Raw genomic sequence first — 24209 nt, forward strand, 5'->3', positions numbered from 1 at the left:
GGGACACTGGTGACGGATCCCCTTGCCATTAACGCTTGCTTTGCAGAGTTCTACTCCACCCTTTACTCATCTAGGGTGCAGTACTCAGCGCAGGAGTTAAGTGCTTTTCTAGAGGGGGTGACACTCCCTGCCCTTACTTCTGAGGCCAGGGACGGTCTGGACTCCCCGATCACTCTGGGGGAGGTCCGGGTGGCACTGGGGTCCATGCAGCCGGGGAAGACCCCTGGGGAGGATGGGATACCCCCGGAATTTTATAAGAATTACCTAGAGGAGATGTCAGTTAGAATGCATGATATGCTTACCGCGTCCCTCCGGGAGGGAGAGCTTCCTCCATCTATGGCACAAGCCATCATAGTGGTGATCCCTAAACCTGGGAAGGACCCCCAGCTGTGCTCGTCATACCGACCCATTTCCCTGCTCAACTCGGACGCGAAAGTGCTGACCAAAATCCTTGCCAGGCGACTGAACGAGGTTATACTTACCTTGATCCATGAGGATCAGTCTGGCTTTATGCCAGGGAAGGGGACAGATATTAATATTCGCAGGCTCTTTACTGTTTTGGCCTCGGGGGATGCAGAATGCGGGGAGGAGGTTGTGGTCTCCCTAGACGCGGAGAAGGCCTTTGATTCCGTGGAGTGGGACTATTTGTGGGCAGTCCTCCATAGATTTGGATTCGGTCCAGCCTTTATCTCGTGGGTCAGGGCGGTGTACAGAGCCCCCACGGCCAGAGTGCGTACGGGTGCGGTCCTCTCCCCGCTCTTTCCCCTCCATAGGGGAACCAGGCAGGGGTGCCCACTGTCCCCGGGGCTTTTTGCACTGGCAATTGAACCTATGGCGGCGATTCTCCGCTCCTCTCCTGAGGTTCGAGGTATTGTCCGGGGTCCTTTGCAGGAAAAAGTTTCGTTATACGCTGATGATACCTTGTTGTATCTCAAGGACGACGGAGCCTCCCTACAGGCGGCATTGTCGCATATAGACCGGTTTGGACAGTTCTCGGGTATACGCATAAACTGGGCGAAATCAATTTTATTCCCACTACATGATGGTGCGGGTGGTTCCCGGGTAGATGGGCAACTGCAGAGGGTTTCTCAATTTAAATATCTGGGAGTGGAAATACACAGAGACTTGAAACAATTTATTACCCTTAACCTGAGTCCGGTGGTTACCCAGTTGACCCAGAGGTGTACTGGGTGGAGGTCCTTGCCGCTTTCGCCAGTGGGACGGGTCAATTTAATTAAAATGTCGGTTCTTCCTCGGTTTACCTATCTCTTCCGTCAGACCCCAGTCCACATCCCGCTTAGATTCTTTAAGAAACTGGATGGCATTGTTTCGTCCTTCGTCTGGAATGGTAGGCCCCCTAGAATAGCTAAAACAACCCTCCAACGGCCCCTTGTGAGGGGCGGTCTGGCACTGCCCTGTTTTCTGAAATATTACTGGGCGGCAGTCCTAGTGACTGTCAGGTGGTGGCTCTCCGAGGGCCCGGTCAACCCTGCGTCCTCGTTGGAGGCGGCGTTGTTGGGCTCTTATGCGGAACTCAGGAACCTGATCTATAGGGGACCCCGATCTAACCCTGGGATAACTCTCCCGATGCGTACGACGCTTAAAATATGGGATCTGGTGAACAAAAGGTTGGTGGGCGCAGGGGTGTGGGCCCCGGGGACTCCCCTCTGGGGGAACCCCCGCTTGCCCCATTTTCAATCCATCCCGGATCCGATTGTTTGGGCCAGGCATGGAGTTACAACATTAGGGGACATAGTGTCTCAGGGGCAGCTACTCTCCTTCGATGCTATTAAACAGGCCAGGGACCTCCCGAACCATATGTTTTTCAGATTCCTGCAGCTGCGACACGCCTTCCGTTCTCAATTCCCATCTAGAGTGACTCTTGGGGTGTCGGCGGTGGAGGAGGCGCTTGGTCCCGAGGGGGGAGGGACGCGCACACTGTCCATGATGTATGCCGCGCTGACCGTATCGGAGGAGACTAGGATCTCCCATTTGTTTGAGCTCTGGCAAGGCGACATTCCGGAGCTTACTGAGGAGGACTGGGAGGAGGGTCTACAGCAATACCTGACCCTTGCGATTTCTGCAAGGGACAGGTTTATACAGTTGAAGTTCCTCCACCGGGTATATTTTTCACCGGCACGCCTGGCAAGGATTTACCCTGACCGATTGACTACCTGCCCCAGATGCAAAGAAGATGATGCTGACTTTTTTCACATGGTGTGGTCCTGCCCTGGGGTAGTGGGATTTTGGAGAGGGGTCCTGGCCGATATTAATGCAGTGGGGCAGCTTACGATTCCACTTAGCCCGATACCTCTCCTGCTGGGTATCTGTGATTTTCTGGATATCTCCTGGGGGAAGAAACTGTTTATTTTTTACACTACACTCTATGCGAGGAAAGCAATACTACTGCAATGGAATCAACCTCTCCCTCCTACTAAACAACTGTGGCAGTCCCTGGTGAACGCGGCTTTGCCGCTCTACAAGCTCACGTATCTGGGCAGGAACTGCCCTGGGAAATTTGGAAAGATTTGGGCGGCATGGGTTGAGGCGAAGCATTTGACCATTGATTAGGCTGGGGGGGGGGTTTTCTTTTTTTTTTTTTTTTTTCCCTTTTTTGAAACTTCTGTGGTTTTTGGGGGGTGGGGGGAGGTCTCGGGGAGGTTTTGCATTCTATGCTGCAATGAATAGTGAATATACACACTGATAAGAACTGTCTGTGCTGTCTATGTGATACAATTTGATTATCTGTCTACTCAAAATATGTATGTACCCTGCTGATGCATGTCTGTTTTCTGTTTTTCTTTTGTTTGAAACATAAATAAAAATCTTTGTTAAAAAAAAAAAAAAAAGAAATACTCGGGGACAGCTCGGCTGAACTCGGAAACACTTGGGAACAGAGTATTTATGAGTATTTCCAAACGGCTCCGAACAGCTCCAAACTGTTCCGAGTGGGAAAATGCGGTACTGCACACCCCATTAGCTTGAATTCTGCTTGTTTTGCAAGATAACACTCGCAAACTGAGTCAGGATTTAATAAAAAAAAATGTTGCTTGTCTTTCAAAACGCTTGTTAAAATGGTTGTAAACCCTTACAAACCACTTTGACCTACAGGTAAGCCTAGATTAAGGCTTACCTGTAGGTCCAAGAAATATCTCCTAAACCTATATGGTTTAGGAGATATTTACCCGAAGACAGCCACCGCTGTCTACGGCGCATGCGCCGTAGACAGCGGCGGGCAGGCGCACTGGGCAGGCCGCAGATCGCGGCGATATGTCGCGAGTGTCGGCTCCCGTGCGCATGCGTGGGAGTGACGTCATCGCGGCTCCAGCAAATCACAGCGCCGGAGCAGCGAGACCCGGAAGTCGCTCCGGGATACATGGCAGCGGCGAAGAGGAAGATGGAGGACCGCTTCGGGGGCTTCGTTCTCAGGTAAGTTATTCATAATGAGCTAGTATGCTATGCATACTAGCTCATTATGCCTTTGCCTTACAGGGTGTGTTTTTTATTTTTTTGCCTTTACTTCCTCTTTAACCGAGTTACTCGTTAACTAAGGTTCCACTGTATATGGATCACCGTGACTTCCATACTGCACCCTCGAAAAACAGGAGGGAGAGGCCCCTGGGATGAATGAAGCTATTCTCGTCGGTACCATGTACCATCTATGTAATACTTTTAATAATGTAATCTGTAATTTGCTTCGATCAATGAAGTATTTATATAAGATTTTGACGCACACTGTCATATTTTGGACCATTCATCTACAGCGAATGTCTCCCCTAGGTCTTGCTCCCACTTCTTCATATTGTAGAAAAGATATTTGCCACAACTAGCTGACTATACTGATTGTGGACCACATCCCTGGTACATAGAGTAAAAACAGATTCCTCAAATCAGGAATTTAAACGCACCACAAACAGTATTTGTAAAAAAATATACAAATTTATTGGACATAAATACCAATCAAAAACATCAGAGTGGGAATAGAAAAAAAAAACACGTGTTGGGAGCAGAAATGGAAACAGCTGAAGAGAAAGCCCAAAAATGTAAGACACACAGAACGTCCAATGCGTTTCGAAAAAACAAAATGCAGATCTTCTTCAGGGACAGAGGGCTTGCACGTTCCAGATCTGTAGCTTAAATCTACGATAACAGAATACATATCATCAGAAATATGCATGGATGCAAGGATATAAAGCATCGAATGTATGGATTTTTAGTATGCAATCATGTAATGCAGACCTCATGTAACGCACTTCCTTGGGGGTATTTTTCCACGTATTAAATTCCTAATTCTGGACAGGGTGCACCCTGGAGTGAGGGGGGTGATTGGAATAAAATCTTGCGATGGATATTTAGGTAGAATGCAACATCCTTCCCCGGACTCTATGAGACGATCTCCTTCAAACCCTTTTTGGAGAGTTTTGTCTCTGGGGGTCCAGAACTTTATTAGCTATATTCTCTCCCCTCCTGCATTGTTTTCTTCCTTCCCCTCCCCCCACTCACTTCAGGGTCCGCACTATCTGGGTTAAAAAAACGATATGCTATGCTGGCATTCATCCTCTGCTGTGTTCCAGTTCCATGCACAATGAATGACTTTGAATGACAATTGCGAGGTCATGCAACACTGTACACTAATGATTTTTTTTTTTTTTGTTATCTTTTTCTTGGTATTTAATCATTGCTGGGATTTTTTTTCTTTTTTTATAGAAAAAAAAAGAAAAAGACCGGAAATGTTGAAAAAAAAAAGTTTTTCTTTGTTTCTGTCAGTACATTTTGTAAATAAGTAATTTTTCTCCTTCACTGATGGGCAATAATGAGGCGGCACTTATGGACACTGATTAGGTGGCACTGATGAGGAGGAACTAATATGCCGCACTGATGGGCACTGATATGGAGCACTGATGAGCACTGGTGGCCACTGATAGTTGGCACTGATAAGCGGCAGTGGTGAGCACTGATGGGCAGCACTGATGGGCAGCACTGATGTGCACTGATGGGCAGCACAGATAGGCAGCACTGATGGGCATTGATGGGCAGCACTGATGAGCAGGCACTGATGGGTACTGAAAGGCTGCACTGACTGGCATCACTTATGGGCACTGATTGGTGGCACATATGGGCACTGATTGGTGGCACTGATGGGCACTGCTGGGGCTTTCCTCTAATCAGGGCATTGATGATCAGTGCCCTGATTACCTGCCCAGGTCTCCTCTGTGAGGAGATTCCGCTGATTGGCACTCCTCGCTACACACTCTGTCAGTGTGAGGCAAGGAGAGCCAATAAACTGCACTTCCGTATTTACATGTGACCAGCTATGATTGGACACAGTCGATCACATGGTTAAAGAGCCGCGGGCACGGCTCTTTACAGAGATCGGGGTCACTCCATGTCCTAGCTACATGGCATGGTTACGATTGCTGTGCGCCCGCCCCCCCGCCAGGGGGCCCCCGTGGGCACGCGACAGCAGCCGCTCTGGGGCGCCGTCAGATGACATTCTCCCAGAACGAGAGCCACACCATCCCTCTGCAATTTGACAATGGGCGGCAAGGGGTTAAACAGCACAGTGCTGGTGTTATGTAATCTGCCCCTCTCTAAACTTTGAACAAAAACTGCCTGATCCTGCCACTCCCTGTGTCCCCCTCTCTGCGCTGACCATAATAATCAGGGCTGCTGAGCCCTGACCACCGTGGTCAGCGTAGTCCCTTCATCATCCGCAGCCCTGCTCTGCTCTGCTCTCTCCCCCTCCCTCCCTGCCTGTCAGCTCCGTGTTCTGGTTCTCTGTGTCTGACCCAGCAGTCATTGGCAGCCCCTCTGTTATAGGCAGGCATACCACACTGTATAAGTCTTTTATAAAAACGAGCCATGTATATACCTTTTAATGAGCGATCTTTAGGCCAGTCACTTGACTCAAGGCTGGTCTCCAGGGCTACAGAAGAAGGGGCTGAGCGGCCATGTGACCTCCCCGGCTGACGTCAGAGGGAGATCTCGGCCCTTCCTACAGTAGACATGTATCGGAGCTGTACATCGGCACATGTATTTTGCCTTCTTTGGTTCCGCTTCCCATCCACCCCCTTATCAACATGGCATTTTTATTACATACCTTATTTAAGACCCGGTGACATCATCACTGTATTTTTCTGTTCAATGCAGGCAGATCATAGCCAGCAGGATGCTGTACATCGCTTCCTGACACAAGAGCCCTGAGCTCTGATACAAGCAGCAGGTTGGCCATAGCTCCCAACTGTCCCTGATTTCGAGGGACTGTCCCTCATTCCTCCTTATTTGTCCCTCATTTTGGTCTGATCTATTATAGATGTATATAAAATGCACTTTTTTATCTATCAAAAAGTGTTTTCCAGCACTAAACCTTTCATCCAATTTCTAAATTGCTGCATTTGTAAATTCCAAAAGCCGATATCAAGGAATAGTAGTGGTAAAAAAGCACGTAGGTTTAACCAATCTTGTTTTTTTTGTACAATTCTTCTTTAAGGCGGCGTGGCCAGGGGTGTTTCCTATGCCTGTATACTTTTGCTGATAGGTGTCCCTCCTCATTCCCATCGCAAAAAGTTGAGAGGTATGGGGTTGGCTCTTGAGAGCAGTTTTGCAGACGGGCTCTATCTGCCTTGCCGCAGGTTCTATTGCACATTAAGGCTGGATTCACACCAGGGCCGTCTTTAAGGCAGGGCAAAAGGGGCAGCTGCCCTGGGCCCTGTCATTGTTGTGGGGTCCATAGCAGCTGCCTCATACTTGCCAACTATCCCAGTTTAAATTCCCTTGAAGTTTTAGTCCTGTGTTGTGTCCCGATATCTCAGTGTGAAGTGCTGCTACTAATGCTGCCCAGCTCTGTCCTATTGTTGTGTACAGATGACTCACCTGCAGACCCTGTGTTTACAGGTAAATAACCAGAATTCATATGTAAATAACTGCGGCTGGCGGCATTGATATGTACAGTGGGGATCGAATGTTTGGGCACCCCAGGTAAAAATGTGTATTAATGTGCATAACGAAGCCAAGGAAAGATGGAAAAATCTCCAAACGGCATCAAATTACAGATTAGACATTCTTATAATATGTCAAAAAAAGTTAGATTTTATTTCCATCATTTACACTTTCAAAATTACAGAAAACAGAAAAATGGCGTCTGCAAAAGTTTGGGCACCCTGCAGAATTTATAGCATGCACTGCCCCCTTTGCAAATCTGAGACCTGCCAGTGTCATGAATTGTTCTCACTCATCGTCTGGGAAGACCAGGTGATGTCTATCTCAAAGGTTTTAAATGGCCAGACTCATCTGACCTTGCCCCAACAATCAGCACCATGGGTTCTTCTAAGCAGTTGTCTAGAAAACTGAAACTGAAAATAGTTGACGCTCACAAAGCTGGAGAAGGCTAAAAGAAGATAGCAAAGCTTTTTCAGATGTCAATATCCTCTGTTCGGAATGTAATTAAGAAATGGCAGTCATCAGGAACAGTGGAAGTTAAAGCAAGATCTGGAAGACCAAGAAAAATATCAGACAGAACAGCTCGCAGGATTGTGAGAAAAGCAATTCATAACCCACGTTTGACTGCACGATCCCTCCAGAAAGATCTGGCAGACACTGGAGTTGTGGTACACTATTCCACTATAAAGAGATACTTGTACAAATATGGTCTTCATGGAAGAGTCATCAGAAGAAAACCTCTTCTACGTCCTCACCACAAAAATCAGCGTTTGAACTTTGCAAATTAACATATAGACAAGCCTGAGGCCTTTTAGAAACAAGTTCTGTGGACCGATGAGGTTAAAATAGAACTTTTTGGCCTGAATGAGCAAAGGTACGTTTGGAGAAGAAAGGGCACAGAATTTAATGAAAAGAACCTCTGTCCAACTGTTAACCACTTCCCACCCGGCCGATGCATATATACGGCCGGGTGGGAGCCGTCTACTCCTGATAGGACGTTCAGGAACGTCATTCAGGAGTAGCGGGATCGCGCGCGCGACCGCGCAGCGGCGCGATCCCGATGTGCTCGTGTCACCCGGACACGGCACATCTCAGATCGGCAGGAGGGCTCTGTGATTGGCCCTCCTGATCACATGACGGCTGTGTCCAATCACGGCCGTCATGTGATGTAAACAAACAGCCGGTTGCTAGGCAATCGGCTCTCCTCTCCTCACACGGAAGTCACCGCTGAGGAGAGGAGAGCAGAACGCTGCAGCCGGCTGATGATCAGTGAGTATGGGCTGCTTTTTACAGCTTTTTACTCACTGATCATCAGTGTAGTGTAAACACACCACACACCACACAGTACAAACACAGTCCCCACATATGTCCCCAAAACACACATGTCCCCAAAACATACATGTCCCCAAATAATAAAAACACATGTCCCTAATAATAAAAACATGTCCCCCACATATGTCCCACTAAAATCACATGTCCCAATGATTATCTGCACACATATGTACGTGATCACCTGCACACATATGTACATGATCATTTGCGTACATATGTCCGTGATCACACAAACCAATTATTATACACTTAACGGAATTTTTTTTACCAAAAACATGTAGCAGAATACATTTTGGCTTAAATTTATGACAAAATTTGATTTTATTGGATTTCTTTTCAAATAGAAAAAAGAAAATATTGTTTTTTTTCCAAATTTCCGCTATTTTTGCGCTTATATCGCAAAAAAAAAAAAACGGAGTCGTGAATAAATAACACCAAAATAAAGCTCTATTTGTGCGAACAAAATGATAACAATTTCATTTGGGTACAGTGTAGCATGACCGCGCAATTGTCACTGAAAGCGATAGAGCACTGAAAGCTGAAAATTGGGCTGGGAAGGAAGGGGGTGAAAGTGCCCTGTATTGTAGTGGTTAAGCATGGGGGTGGATCAATCATGCTTTGGGGTTGTATTGCAGCCAGTGGCACAGGGAACATTTCACGAGTAGAAGGAAAAATGGATTCAATAAAATTTCTGCAAATTTTGGATGGTAACTTGATGCCATCTGTGAACAAGCTGAAGTTAAAGAGAGGATGGCTTCTACAAATGGATAATGATCCTAAACACACCTCAAAATCCACGGGGGATTACATCAAAAGGCGTAAACTGAAGCTTTTGCCATGGCCTTCACAATCTCCTGACCTCACCATTATTGAAAATCTATGGATAGACCTTAAAAGAGCAGTGTGTGACAGACAGCCCAGAAATCTCAAAGAACTGGAACACTTTTGTAAGGAAGAATGGGCAAAGATACCTCAAACAAGAATTGAAAGACTCTTGGCTGGCTACAAAAAGCGTTTAGAAGCTGTGATACTTGCCAAAGGGGGCAGTACAAGATATTAACTCTGCAGGGTGCCCAAACTTTTGCAGATGCCATTTTTTTGTTTTCTGTCATTTTGAGAGTGTAAATGATGGAAATAAAATCTAACTTTTTTTGACATATTATAAGAATGTCTAATCTGTAATTTGATGCCATTCGTAGATTTTTCCATCTTTCCTTGGCTTCGTTATGTACATTAATACACATTTTTACCTGAGGTGCCCAAACTTTCGATCCCCACTGTAAATAAAGGCAGCATTCATATGTATATCATGCTCCCCTGCAGTGAGGAGATGATGTGCTGTAACCTCTAGCAACTAATCAGTGAGCCTTAATGTGTGCTGTAACCTCTAGCAACCAGTCAGTAAGCAGTGATGATATGCTTTAACTGCTGGAAACCAATCACAATTTCTGCCTGATCTGATTCAGTAAACTGATTTTAAGTCTAGCTGCTATTTATTGTATGTCTCAGAGCAGGTGGAGAGTGAAATTGCATGGGGGGGGGGGGCAAGAGATTTTTTTTGCCCAGGGTCCAATCAATATTAAAGATGACCCTGATTGACACCTCTGCATTTATAGTGCTTTTTGCATTTTCCACTACAGTCAATTTACTATGGTTTCCTATGGAACACGTTCTGTAGTGCAAATCTGCAAAATGCAAAAGGCACTAAAAATGCCATAGGCGTGAATCCAGCCTAAGAGAAGCTCACAGTGTGCAGTGAAATCAGAGTAAGCCATTTCAGTGCAGGAGAGGAGGCGGTATGACTGTGCAAGACTGAAGGGAAGGCCAGAGTTCACTTTTCCCAGAGATCCATCTCTGTAAATGGAACATTGTGATATAAATGACACCAGAATAGAGCACATGCTGTGTAATGACTACATTAACCTGTGCGGGGACTTCATGGTGCCGGCTCTCCTGTGGAGGAGGTCGTCTAGTCCTGAATGCATTGTCTGGGCTGTTCTATACCATCAGGGAGCCCCGCATGGCTGGAGGATAATGCATTTATTTCAAAGCAAGCTTCCAGATTGAATCAATTTGTACACAAGGGCTGTGACATGAGTGATTGGGCCGGGTGACGCTCGTCCTTTCCTTCCACATGTATTTCATGATTGGTCTCTAATCTCTAAATCTTCTCCGGCACGTCTATAGCCAGAGATGGGCATATAAATGTTATTAATGACTTCCCATCAGCCAACACCTGAATGGCATTAAAAGCTTCTTATCCATAGAAAATGCATGGACGGCTTTAATTTCCTGTACTTACAGAACAGTCGCTTCCAATGGATCTGCAGCATGTATAAGCTTGATCATTGAAGCAATACTAAACCCAAAAGCAAACATTTATTATATTGCAGCTCACCAATTCTTCTATGTGATGGCTGCATCGTTTTTCTTTTTTCTTTCCATCATTTTCATCTAGTGATCTGGCCAGCAAGTCTGCTGTTTTTCAAAAGAACACGCTTTCCTCCAGATGTATCAGTACAGGGATGAGACAAACCATTTATCACTGACAGTTGTAACTGATTATAAAGTGTTAGCTGGAGTTTGGCTTCAATTTGTTAGTGCATCTTAAAGTGGTTGTAAACCCTTACAACACACTTTAACCTACAGGTAAGCCTAGATTAAAGAGGGAGTCCACCGGGACTCCACGTTTTTTTTTTTTTTTTTAAAAGCCAGCAGCTACAAATACAGCAGCTGCTGACTTTTAAAATAAGGACACTTACCCGCCCAGAGCGCCCGCGATGTCGGCACCCGAAGCCGATCTCTCGATCGTCTCTCGAGTGCTGCCGCCGCCATCTTGGGTATGGGAATCAGGAAGTGGAGCCTTTCGGCTTCATTTCCCGGTTCCCTACTGCGCATGTGCGAGTCGCGCTGCGCAATAAGGATGGACCCCGCTGTCTCTGGGATCTTTGTGTTTCCCAGCAGGCAGCGGGGGACTTTTGGAAAGGGGCGTTATCTACGCCCCTTTCCGCAGAGAGCCATCCCGGAAGTGGGTGCAGATACCTGTACTGTACAGGTACCTGCACCCCCCTCCCCCCTGAAAGGTGCGCCGGAGGGGGGGAGGAGGGGGGGGAGGATTGTGGCGCCGGAGGGGGGGAGGATTCCAATGAGCGGAAGGTCCACTTTAGGGTGGACCTCCGCTTTAAGGCTTACCTGTAGGTGCTGCAAATATCTCCTACACCTACATGGTTTAGGAGATATGTGTATAAGGGCTCCTGCGCTGTGTATGAAAAAGAAAAATTCTATCCAACTGGGTGCAGCAAACACTTTGTGAGTTAGCTCTCATATAAATGCAAAATAAGTGAAGAATCGGTGTTGCGCTCCCAAAATTACAAGGAAGCAAAAAAACTACTAAGTACGAAACTTATATCCCACAAATGGATATCATTAATATAATAGTGTAAATAAAAAGCTAGAAACAAAAATAGGTCAAAGTGCACACGTGCATAACATACCTATCTAAGGTTAAGATCAAACATAAATAAATAAACAAAAGAGTAATTAATGTGTCAACAAAAAAATAAACAAATAAACAATCGTCCACAGAAATAAAGTGCTAATATGCATATAACAGATCCACTTCAGAGAACAGTTAGGTTATTCAGGGTGACCAATGAATAGTCCAAACGTGGATAATGCAGTGAAATGTCACAACAAATGATGGGATTAAACAGTTGTGTGTTCACAGTGCCAAGCCAACTCTCTCCATTTTAGGTGATCTCCACGTGTTTGAATGGGCACACCAGGTAATTACCTTACTGCTGTAAGGTATACAGCAAAATAGCCTCTAGCAAGGGACACTTGGAATTAAGGAAAAGGGCTTCACACTTCTCTAGCGTCACCACCATCCATCAGATTCCTCCGTGGGTAATGCCAGCATATACACTCAAGGAATAGATAGAGCCCACCATAGTGTAGTAGATTAAATAATGACGATTTTATTAAATAATATAAAAACTACTCACAAGGCTAGGGCAGAAAGATCGCACAGCAAACAAGACTACGAGCATACCGCTCGAGTGTAGACGTCACTTCCCGTATCCTATGCGTTACGTCACTTCCCGTGACTTCAACTGTTCAACTGTCCCAGTTGAAGTCACAGGAAGTGACGTAACGCTATTGTGTACAGCTTTTTATTTACACTATTATATTAATGATATCCGTTTGTGGGATATAAGTTTCGTACTTAGTAGTTTTTTTGCTTCCTTGTAATTTTGGGAGCGCAACACCAATTCTTCACTTATTATGGTTTAGGAGATATTTACAATTCCCCGTACGAGGATTCCTTCTGCGCATGCGCACTTTAGAAGGGTCACGGCGTGCCATTTTCATTAAACGACATGCCGTGACGCCATGCCGTGACTGGTGGCTCCCGCGTGCGCGGGAGTGACGTCACGGGACTCTGGCCAGTCACAAAGCCGGAGTCCGTGACCCCGGAAGGAAGATGGACGCTTCCAGCCGACGAGGAAATCAGGGACATCGCAGGCTCCTGTGTCAGGTAAGTGACACATAATGGGCTACTATGCGATGCATAGTAGCCTATTATGATTTGCCTTTGCAGGGAAACAAAGAGGAAGTAACAACCATCAGGGTTTACTTCCTCTTTAATCTGCTAGTACATCTGAAGCCCCATACACACTATCAGTTTTTCTGCTGAGTTTTTCCTTCAGATTTACCAAAACCATATAAGACGTCAAACCTTAGTAGTTTCAGTTTGTAGGCCATTTCACTACATGGTTTTGGTAAACCTGAAGGAAAAAATCAGCAGAAAATCTAATAGTGTGTATGGGGCATAACACTCCCTTTCCCTCAGAAGGACAATGCTGCTGTCTGTTGTATCCCCTGTGCTCCTTTATCCAGAGTTAGGGCACTCTAATAAACGATGTTACTGGCCAGATCACAAGGTGAAAACAGAGGGGGGAGCCAAAGAAAGAAAACAAATGCAGCCACCACATCTAATGATTGGTAAGCTGATATATATTACATTTTTGGGTTTGGGTTTATTATAAGGTAGCACAAGTCTAGATACGTCAATAGCAGGGTTCTCAAACTGGCGGCCCTCCAGCTGTTGCGAAACTACAAGTCCCATCATGCCTCTGCCTGTGGGAGTCATGCTTGTAACTATCAGCCTTGCAATGCCTCATGGGACTTGTAGTCTCACAACAGCTGGAGGGCCGCCAGTTTGAGACATCTGGTCTTTAGGTTCCAGACCCCACTGGGAACCCTGACTGGGCACCCTTGAAAGGTCCAATCCAAGTAACAAGCCCATTTTGGCAGACCTTTCACTCTCTATAGGGCAAACATTTGTCTCCTTCTTATATGGTATGGCCTGCAGGGGGTGGTAACCTTCCAAAAAAAAAAGTGAAAACCTGTCCAGTACCTTTAACCCTTCCTTCTCAGGAGCCAACAGCTCAGCAGGTCAACCTAAGGATACAAAGCAACAATTATACATTGTAACAATTTGCAATATAGTTGACCTGCTTAACCTAAGAGCATGAACACAGTAGACGAAAACTTTTAACACTTTAGAATGCTCTTGGAGGCATCTGCTTACATGCCCATGCGATGGAGGCCTTAGACCAGTGGTCACCAAACTGTGGCCTCGGGGCCAGATGCAACCCTTTGCTTGCCTTTATCAAGCCCTTGGGACACTTTTCCTCCAGCTGACACCAATGACTGTGCACTCTTCTTCCCACTGACATCATTAGTGGGGCACTAATCCTCCCACTGGCACGAACGATGCGGCACTATTCCTCCCACTTGCAGGAACAATAGGGCACTATTCCTCCCACTGACAGGGCACTAATTATCCCACTCATACCAACAATAAGACACTATTCCTCCTGCCAAAACCAGTGATGGGGCATTGTCTACGCCAGTGGTGCCTGGTGCTCCAGCTGGGGGGTGGCAAACAGACCACCCAACCCCCCCCCGCCCCAGAGGTGGCACAAGCGGACCACCCAAACCCCCCGGTGGGTTGTACTCACGTGGTCGGGTGGCGATGCAGAGCAGATAGATCGCTCCGGGCAGTGATGCAGAGCAGAGAGATGACGGCGGCCATCTTCCGGATCTCCTCATACATCCTTTCCGTTCCTGGTACCAGCCAATATGATCGCTTCTTCTCTCGGGCCAATTGCATTCCTCCCACTTCCTGATTGGCCCGGGAGGAGAAGCAGGAAGACAATAATGAATATGAATTTGCTTTTGTCACACAGCTGGGTGGGCTCGGAGTGCAGCCCACCATTTTTTGAAGCCAATTAGAGCCTCAGGCTCTAATCACAGGCTTCAAAAGAAAAAACCCATTGGAAACCATGCATCCGGCACCCTGCATGTAGATTAGTGGTTGGGCACATGGATTGGGGGGCGGCCTGTATGGAGTGGCCGCCCCTGGTCTACTCCCCTTGGCTACAGTCCGGCCCTCCTAAAGCCTAAACTGGCCCTTTATTTGGAAGGTTTGGAGACGACTGCCTTAGACCAATCTACCCTGCCAGTGGGGCCCACTGGACTTCAAGAGTAAAATGCTGGTTTAGTCCAGGGATACAGGGATAAGGTTTAATGCTTATTCTTTTTCCTGGCTATGGTAGGAGGCATATGTTAAATTTCTATCAAAGTTGCACGGAGATCAGTTTTATCAGTTTCAACACCTCGATAGCCACAAAGGTGTAAATCCACTCGGTGAGCACCAAATGCCTTTACAACCCAGATATTGCCTTGTAAATATAGTGGTGACATCATCAGTGTGCTGTACATACCCTGTGCAGAGGGCAGATCCGGAGAAGGGGCCCACAAGACAGACTGCCTGCAGGGAAAACTACAGAGGGGCGGAGACTAGATCAGTCGCCCTGCACAAGGAGAGAGAGCAGAGCTATAGGTGGGCCACAGCAGGCTCCACCCATTACAGGCTGCCTGCATAAAACTACAGAAGAGGGCAGAGACCAGACCCGTCACTCTGCATAAGAAGAGAGAGAGCAGCAGTGAGTGGTCTTTATTACAGGAAATCTCACACTGTTTTACTGCACAGATCTGTAAGAAATACACAAAGCACCCCAAGACTCAAGAAGAATACGCATGATGAATGGATTTAGACAAGGTGTCTCCAAGCAAAGGGCCAGTTTACGGTCCTACTGGCTTTAGGGGGGCCAGACTGTGGCCACTAGGACTAAACCATGTCCCATCGTTGGTTGTAATGGGAGGAATTGAGCCCCATTGATGGTGTCAATGGGAGGAATAGTGTCCCATCACTGGTGTCAGTTGAAGGAATAGTACCCCATTGTTGGTTGTGGTGGAGGGAATAGTGCCCCATCAATGGTGTTAGTGGGAGGAATGATGGCCCATCATTGGTGTCATTTGGAGAAATAGTGCCCTATCATTGGTGGTAGTTGAAGGAATAGTACCCCATTGTTGGTTGTGGTGGAGGAAATAGTGCCCCATCATGATGTTAGTGGGAGGAATGATGGCCCATCATTGGTGTCATTTGGAGAAATAGTGCCCTATCATTGGTGGTAGTTGAAGGAATAGTACCCCATTGTTGGTGTGAGGAATAGTGCTGCATCAATGGTGTTGGTGGGAGGAATGGTGGCCCATCATTGGTGTCATTTGGAGGAATAGTGCCCCAAGGGCCGGATACAGGCAAGCAAAGGGCTGTATCTGGCCCCTGGGCTGCAGTTTGGGTACTACCGATTTAGATAATGTTTACTGATCCCACAGTTCAGCCTTAATTTCCACCTTGCCCATTCACTTTGTCAAAATTGGCAAAATTTGAGTAAGATGTCCCAATTTTCAGCAAAATTTCATCAATGCAAAAACACGTCTGCCTAATATTGAGAAGCATACATGAGCTTCCATCTTCTTGATCTGCCTATATCTAATCTTCTCATCTCAACGTCCTTCCTCCTCAGAGAACAGGCTCGTCTAGGAATTTTCACATGAATGGAATCATCTCGAAATGTCAGTCCAGATCCCTTCATACAGATGAATGAATATGTTCTCCGTAGACCTGACTTATAATGAAATGATGTTAATTATGAAATCCGCTCAGGCAGAAATATCTCATAATTAGCAGCTCGGTAGAACAAAGAGATATGATGGACGTTTTCATACCTCCGTATGTCTGCTGCTTACTAAGCCGGATGTGAAAAATTGCCTGGGCTATGGTTTGCTTTTCATCTGTAATCATAAGGATGGGAATTGTAGTGAAGACCTCCAATTCATCTTCTAATCAACATGAAAGGGACGACTTTGAGGGCTGCCTGCTCCGAATGTTCAAACAACAAATCAGGAACTAATGGAGTACTTAAAGTATACATTCACCTTCAGCAGCTTTTTCCAAAAAGGCCTCCTATGTGTCCTCTTCTCCATAGGCCTCTATCTTCTGAATTGTAAATACCAGAGCTGCTACTGTTTCACATGCTGCACCTCCTCCCATTACACATGCAGTTCTGGGGGGCCCTCTCCACAAAAACCACTGGTCCCTCCATCCAACCATTTGCAGGACGTGCTGGACATCATAATTGTGTGCCACTGGCGGCGGCTCCGGACCATTCCAAGTAACATTCCAAGTTCACAAACAGTTTGAGCAGCTGCTACTGAGCTCAGCCAGAGTAGGAGAGCATGCAGGAGAAGGAGAGGGTGCACTGTGCTTGCACACTGTTTGGGTGGCCCCTACTGAGCTCAGCTGGAGAAAGAGAGATCTTATGTGTACAGCTTGAGTGGCCACTATTGAGCATAGCTGGAGAAGGAGAGAGCGAAATGCGCATGTGCACAGTTTGAGTGGCCACTGCCAAGCTCAGCTGGAGAAATAGAAACCACACTGCACACATGCACAGTATGAGCAGCCACTACTAGGTCAGCTGGAGAAAGAGAGAGTGCATGCCCACAGTTTGAGTGGCTACTACTGAGCTCAGCTAAAGAAGAAGAGTGCATTGCATACCTGGACAACAAAAGGGGAAGCTCTGCTTGTCTGCCTTCTCTCCCCGCTGCCACATTTGGCACCTTTTGGGGGGGGGGGGAGTATCAAGGAAGTAATTTGTATCAAACTCACCATCTCCCTGCGCAAAGACGCACACAAATTTGCCATAGATCGGCGCTCCGGCGCACGCACATTCGCAGCCCTACTGAGAGGCGTGCGCACAAGCACACGCATAACGTGAATTCCCTGACCAGCCTATAAAAGGATCCTTAGCACACAGACAAGTTGCTGGTTTGTCTCAGCTCACCTGTGTTCCTCTGCTTCCTGTTCCTGTTTGCCACTTCCTGTTGTTAAATGGATTGCCTGAAGACTATGCTGATTCTCTCCTGAGTCCTGACCTGACCCCTGGCTTGTTTAACAGACTTTCTGCTCTTAGCCTTGGTGCGCACTGGACTGATACCTGTGTTTGACCCTCGGCCTGCCTCTGGATTATACTCTGTCTGCTACACTTAGCCTTGCTGGCTCTCGGACTGATACCTGTGTTTGACCCTCGGCCTGCCTCTGGATTATACTCTGTCTGCTACACTTAGCCTTGCTGGCTCTCGGACTGATATCTGTGTTTGACCCTCGGCCTGCCTCCGGATTATCCTCTGCACTCAGCCTTGCTGGCTCCAGGACTGATTACTTGTGTTTGACCCTCGGCCTGTTTCTACACCTTCTTTACCTGTTTTACAGACCTGCTGGCTACTTACCTTCTGGTCCAGTCCATCCTTCACAAGCCCTCTTCCAGACCTTCACACAAGTCAGGTATCCCGCTGGAGGCTTGTGCCTCTTGGTGCAACCCACTCCCTGTATCACCTCCAGGGGTGGTGTGCGCTGAGTCGCAACAGCCACCGCTCTCTGCATCTTGGCCTCAGTGAGTACCTCTTTGCTGATAGGGAGCGGGTACCTGGTTTTGACAGGTACCCATTCCCACTTCCAGCTCAGTTTGCCATGGCAAACTGAGCCAGAAGTTCTGCCCCCCTCCTCCTTCCCATGCGGCCAGCCCATTCACAGGGCGTAGAGCACATGCGCAGTGGGGAACCGGCAGGCTTCACTTATTCACTGCTGGTTTCCCTTAGTGGAGATGGTGGTGACAGCACCCGAGAGCCGATTGAAAGTGAGGACACCGCAAGATCCTTGGACAAGTAAGTCAGCAGTTACAGTATTTGTAACTGCTGAATTTTTATAAATTTTTTCTCAAGGAGCCTGGAGCTTCTCTTTAAGTGGCCAGGAGCAGCCACTACTGATCTCTGTTTGGGTATCACCCACTGAGCAAAGCCGTAGAAGGAGAAAAAGCACTGTGCACACTGTATGGGTGGCCATCACGGAACTCAGCTAGAGAAGGAAAAGGTGCACCGCGCAAACGCACAGTTTGAGGGGCCACTACTAAACTCAGCTGGAGGAGAGAATGCACGTGCATAGTTTGAGTGACTGCTACTGAGCTCAGCCAGAGACTGGCCCAGGGGAGCCACTACTGAGCTCAGCCAGAGAAGGAAAATGCACACTGTGCTTGTGCACTGTTTGGGTGGCCACTACTTAGCTCAGCTGTAGAAGGAGAGCGCGCACTGTGCATGCACACAGTTTGAGCAGCCACTACTTTGCAGGAGAAGGAAAGAGCACACACGGAAAGTCTGAGACGCGCAGAATGGCCACTACTGTTCAGCTGGAGAAAGAGAGCGTGCATGCGCACAACTAGAGTGGGCCGGAGCAGCCACTACTACGTTCATCCAGGGAGGCAGTATCATGTACCAGGTGAAGACTGGAATATTGTGGAAGCCTCTCTTGCACCTCCTGCCTAACACTCCTAAAGGTGGGGACAGGGAGTGTAAAGGCAAGAAGTGGCACGAGTGCCGTAGCAGCTAGCTGGTGATGTCCACTCTGTAGGTGGGTAGAGCTGGTAGTCACAGAACAGGATGCAGGAGCAGCTTGGCACCAGAGTGTGGAATGGAAGCAGAACCAGGAGATGAGCAGCAGTCAGAAGCAACCGGGCAGTGAGGCACAGAATCAGCAGGCAAAGCAAGTCCAGAAGATAGGCCAGGCAATGCGGTACAAAGTCAACAGGCAGATCAGATCCAGTAAACAAGCCATGGTCGGAGTGGTAGGTAATAGAGCTAAAGCAGAAGCAAAGTCCAAAGGCAAGCCGGGTCATGCACAATTAAACAGGAACAGCAGATAAGGTCTTGGGAAATCAGGAACACTCTGAAGACCATTCAGCAACTGCTCACAGTGATAGAGCAGTTTAAATAGGTGCCAAGTGCTAATTGGTATTTGCACGTGTGCATGAAATATGTGCGTGATGAACTGGCACTGCAGAAGTGACATTGGTCGTTCGCTTATAAATATTAGCACGTATGCAATGTGCACGAGCATGAGCATATATCCACACTGGCCTTTTGGTGGTAGAGATCCGGTTTACCTTACAGGCAGAGAGCGCACTGAGCATGCACACAACTTGGGCATCCTGGAGTAGGCACTACTAAGCTCAGCTGGAAAAGGAGAGAGCGTAAATGCACAGTTTGAGCGACACAGAGCGTCCACTACTGAGCTGAGCTGGAGAAGGGGAGAGCATACTGTGAATGACCACTGTTTGAGGGCCCCTACTGAGCTCAGCTAGTGTCACGTACCGTGTGGCAGAGCCTGATGTGTAGATGGAAGCCTCTGGTACGGCCCCGTCTCTGAGACCACTGATGTTGCAACAAGTATGAGTGCCTGTGAGACGTCCATTAGCAGCAGCAGTTGTATTTGTATTGTGGTAGTATGGTACCCCACCAGCAGAAGAATGCAGGGTTCTCAACCAGGCAGGTTGAGGGGCTCCAGGAAAGTTCTTTGTTTGTGAGGAAACTGGCTTTTCAGTTTCCTCATTGTTTTCAAGAATCCAGTTTGGGACCTGGAGCTCGGAGATTCCATAGTGTTATGGGTGGGACGGAATCTCCAATCCTGGGACCGGGTTTTGGGAACAGCCAGAAGTCTGGCTGGATGATTGCACAGGTGGACTTATAACAGAGCCAAGACCATGGTTCTGGGCTCCACCCTCCCGAGGAGTCCAGGCAAGTAAGGGAGAAGTGTGCAGGTCTGCACAGGTCGGTCTGTCAGAGCAGAGACAGAGGGTCCAAGCTTGTGGGCTGAAAAAGAAGCTAGTAAAGAGTGCTGAGGTACTGGGTGTACAGGAACTCTGTTACAGAGCCAAGAGGGCTGCAGCATAAGTCTGAGCAGCAGTGCTGCTAAAGAGAGCCAGGTGGCTTGGTATTTTTGGTTCTACTTACATTATTGCTGTGGAAAGCTGAAACCCCTGTGTGGGCAACTCTTCTGTTATCTGACTTTTCTTTCTTTAATAAAAGTGGGCCTACAAGCCCTTAAAACGGCATATCTGGCGTGGACTCAGCTCACTGGTAAGCTCTACCCTTAAGCTAAAATTAACCCCCAAATATTACAGTATATAAAATGCAGGTTTCCGTGTCCACTGATGAAGTCCCGCCCATAGGGACGTAACGTACGGACGGAGATCACGTGACGTCACCCGCGGTCATTGATCATTTTAAAGATCGTATGAAGCTTCGTTATTGAGAAAGCTGTGTTTTCGTTTGTGAATTGGTCGGATATTGTCGGAGAGGAGTACAGCGATTGGATGAGTTGATATTTAAGTGCATACGACCCTCTGTAATTTAAAGGGTCCATACGATGAGGTGAGCAGCCAATTTTACCATTGGTGGTGGTTCCCCCCCTTGGCACTAAGTCACTTTATGCATGAACTGACTGTATACCACTGAAGATTCCTCACGTGGACTTTTTGACTCAAAAGCTATCTTTGGACTTTTTATTAATTTTAATATGTTAGTAATCATTTTATTTTAGTTAGAGCGCTGTACCATCTGTTTGATATATTGTATTTTGGGATTTGGTAATTGATCCTTGGTGTCCAGCAGCTTTTCGTAAAGGGGTTGTACTGCGCTGATTTTTTCTGTATTTATATAAAATGCACTTTTTATCTTTCAAAAAGAGTTTCCCAGCGCTAAACCTTTCATCTGATTTCTAAATTTCTGCATTTGTACATTTTAAAAGCCAATATAAAGTATATAGTAGTGGCAAAAAAAAGTTCTTGTGGATTTAATTAACCTTTTTTTTGGTTAATTCTCCTTTAAGGGGGTGTGGCAAGGGGTGTGTCCTATGGCTACATACATTTGTTAGTAGGTGTCCCTCATTTCCTTCTCATTTCCCGTGTGAAAGGGGCCTTAGTCGTTCAGTCCAGAGGATCTCTGCCTTCGCCTTGGTCACATCACATAAACACTCTCCTGCGATCCTGTTCAAGACTTGCTTTGCTGACATCCCTTCTGGCTCCAGATCCTGCTTGCTGTTCCACTACATTGATCCCTGACTTCTGGCATGGCTGACTATCCGTTCCGGTTACTGAACTTTGGCCATGTTTTGACTACGTTTGTTCCTATTTTCTTTTACTATTAAACATGTGTGATTTAACTGTGCTTCTGTCTCGGTCTGATTTCATGGTTTCTGACAATAAAATGCGTTAAGGGAACAGGATTTAATTTTTTTTAACAAACACTTTAAGAGCAATCTATTTGAGACTTTTGGCCACTAGAAAGTTAAACTAAATCAGAGAGGTGCCCAGGAAGAGTTTTCAGGCTGGTATACATCATAGCAGACACCCTTTGAAGTCTGTTTAAAGTAAAACATTCAGAATGAAAGGGTTTTAATGGCTGAAGGATTCCCTTTAAGTAGTAAAGTTAAGTCATCAACGGATTGGCTGACCTATTAGAGGAAGGCCGCGACTGAATCTCCCAGCCGTGCGCTCTTAATGTCAGGGATAAGCTTGCAGACATATAGATATAGAGCTGTGATTCCTGAGCTCTTTATCATCTGGGTAATCTGTTTGCTGACATTCTCGGGTTGATAGTTCTTGGTCTTTGAGCACTTTATAGAAGTAATTGCATTTCCCTCAAGATGCCAGAGGCCAGCAGCTTCCCTTCCAGGGAGGTTGTAGGGTTACAGCTCTCAGCCCCACGGGAGATGCTGCAAATGAAAGAGACGCGTTCGGCCAAAGAGAGGTTCTGAGAGGCTAAATGTTTGAGAATTGACAGCATGCAGTGTACGCGGGGTACTTTTTTGCTAGAAATGGATAAAGTAGATAATAGTTGGAACCACCGTCGGGTCTAGCCTGTCTGATTTAGGGGTGCAGTTAAAAAAAATAAAAAAGCCAAGGAGCCAGTACAATCCCCACAGTAGTTGCCCACATGTTTACAGTACCTTGAAAAAGTATTCACACCCCTTGAAATTTTCCACATTTTGTCGTATTTTTTTTTTGGGGGGGGGGGGGGGATTTTATGTGGCACAAAGCGGCACTTAATTGTGAAGTGGAAGGAAAATGATAAATGGTTTTCAAATTTTTTTACAAATAAATATGTGAAAAGTATGGCGTGCATTTGTATTCAGCTCCCTTTACTCCATACCGCCTAACTAAAAACTAGTAGAATTCCCTTCAGAAGTCATCTAATTAGTAAATAGAGTCCACTTGTGTGTAATCTAATCTCAGTATTAATACAGCTGTTCTGTGAAGCCCTTAGAGGTTTGTTAGAGAACCTTAGTGAACAAACAGCATCATAAAGGCCAAGGAACACACCAGACAGGTCAGGGATAAAGTTGTGGAGAAGTTTAAAGCAGGGTTAAGTTGTAAAAAAACTATCCAAAGCTTTGAACATCTCACAGAGCTCTGTTCAATCCATCATCTGAAAATGGAAAGAGTATGGCACAACCGCAAACCTACCAAGACACGGCCGTCCACCTAAACTTACCGGCCGGGCAAGGAGAGCATTTATCAGAGAAGAGCCAAGAGGTCCATTGTAACTCTGGAGGAGCTGCAGAGATCCACAGCTCAGGTGGGAGAATCTGTCCACAGGACAACTATTAGTCGTGAACTTTTTGGCCTAAAAGCAAAACGCTATGTGTGCCAGAAAACTAACACCGCACAACACCCTGAACACACCATCCAAGTTAAAGTTGTTACTATGATATGTTTAAACTGGGTTCCCCATAAATAAACACCATGGCCATATTATGACCATTTAAACCTAAAAGTTTTCTGTTTCGTTACTTTATTAGGTATTAGTATTCCTTTGTACTATCCCATGCAAAAGACCTGAGACTGAGGCGGAGGTTCACCTTCCAGCAGGACAACGACCCGAAACATACAGCCAGAGCTACAATGGAATGGTTTAGTTCAAAGAATATTCATGTGTTAGAATGGCCCAGTCACAGTCCAGACCTAAATCCCATTGAGAATCTGTGGCAAGACTTGAAAATTGCTGTTCACAGACGCTCTCCATCCAATTGACAGAGCTTGAGATATTTTTCAAAGAAGAATGGGCAGAAATGTCCCTCTCTAGATGTGCAAAGCTGGTAGAGACATCCCCAAAAAGACTTGCAGCTGTAATTGCAGAGAAAGGTGATTCTACAAAGTATTGACTCAGGGGATTGGTGCGGGGGGGGTGCCGCAGCCACCCGACCATTCCGATTCCCCAAGCTTTGCCGCCTATTAGTGTCACCTTATTAGTGCAGCCTATCAATGCCCATCAGTGCTGCCTCATCAGTGTCTATCAGTGCTTATCAGACTCATCTGCAGGGAAGACACAGGGGTTCGGTGCAGGGGGGGGGGGGTGCTGTATCCTCCTGACCATTCTGTTCCCCTCATGTGGTTTATAGTCCATGTCTTTTTCAAGGCAAATAATAAATGATAGATGGATGGGAAGGTGGATGGAAGGGATTATTGGATGGATGGTATGGGGTGAATAGAATGGATGGAGGGCTGTGCAATGATCAGACCATGATTGTTGCATTTCTCAGGGGATGAAATGTTTATCTCGCTGGAGAAGAGTGCAGAGCGGCATCAGACAGGATCTCAGAGGCATAAACAGATATTTTCCTGGAATGACATATTGAT

At 46.6% G+C, this 24209-nt stretch overlaps 1 long non-coding RNA gene across 1 annotated transcript; it reads right to left on the reverse strand.

The window, feature by feature from the left end:
• Positions 1–3919: 3919 nt before the first annotated feature.
• Positions 3920–13736, reverse strand: LOC143941538 (uncharacterized). Its single transcript, XR_013264232.1, has 2 exons — positions 13691–13736; positions 3920–4140 (listed from the first exon to the last, which is right to left on the reverse strand). It is a non-coding gene; the product is annotated as an uncharacterized LOC143941538 (long non-coding RNA).
• Positions 13737–24209: the final 10473 nt, after the last annotated feature.

The sequence above is a fragment of the Lithobates pipiens genome, unplaced genomic scaffold (assembly GCF_037356315.1).
Source record: "Lithobates pipiens isolate NorthernLeopardFrog02 unplaced genomic scaffold, aLitPip1_a1.2 Scaffold_10, whole genome shotgun sequence".
Lineage (NCBI taxonomy): Eukaryota > Metazoa > Chordata > Amphibia > Anura > Ranidae > Lithobates > Lithobates pipiens.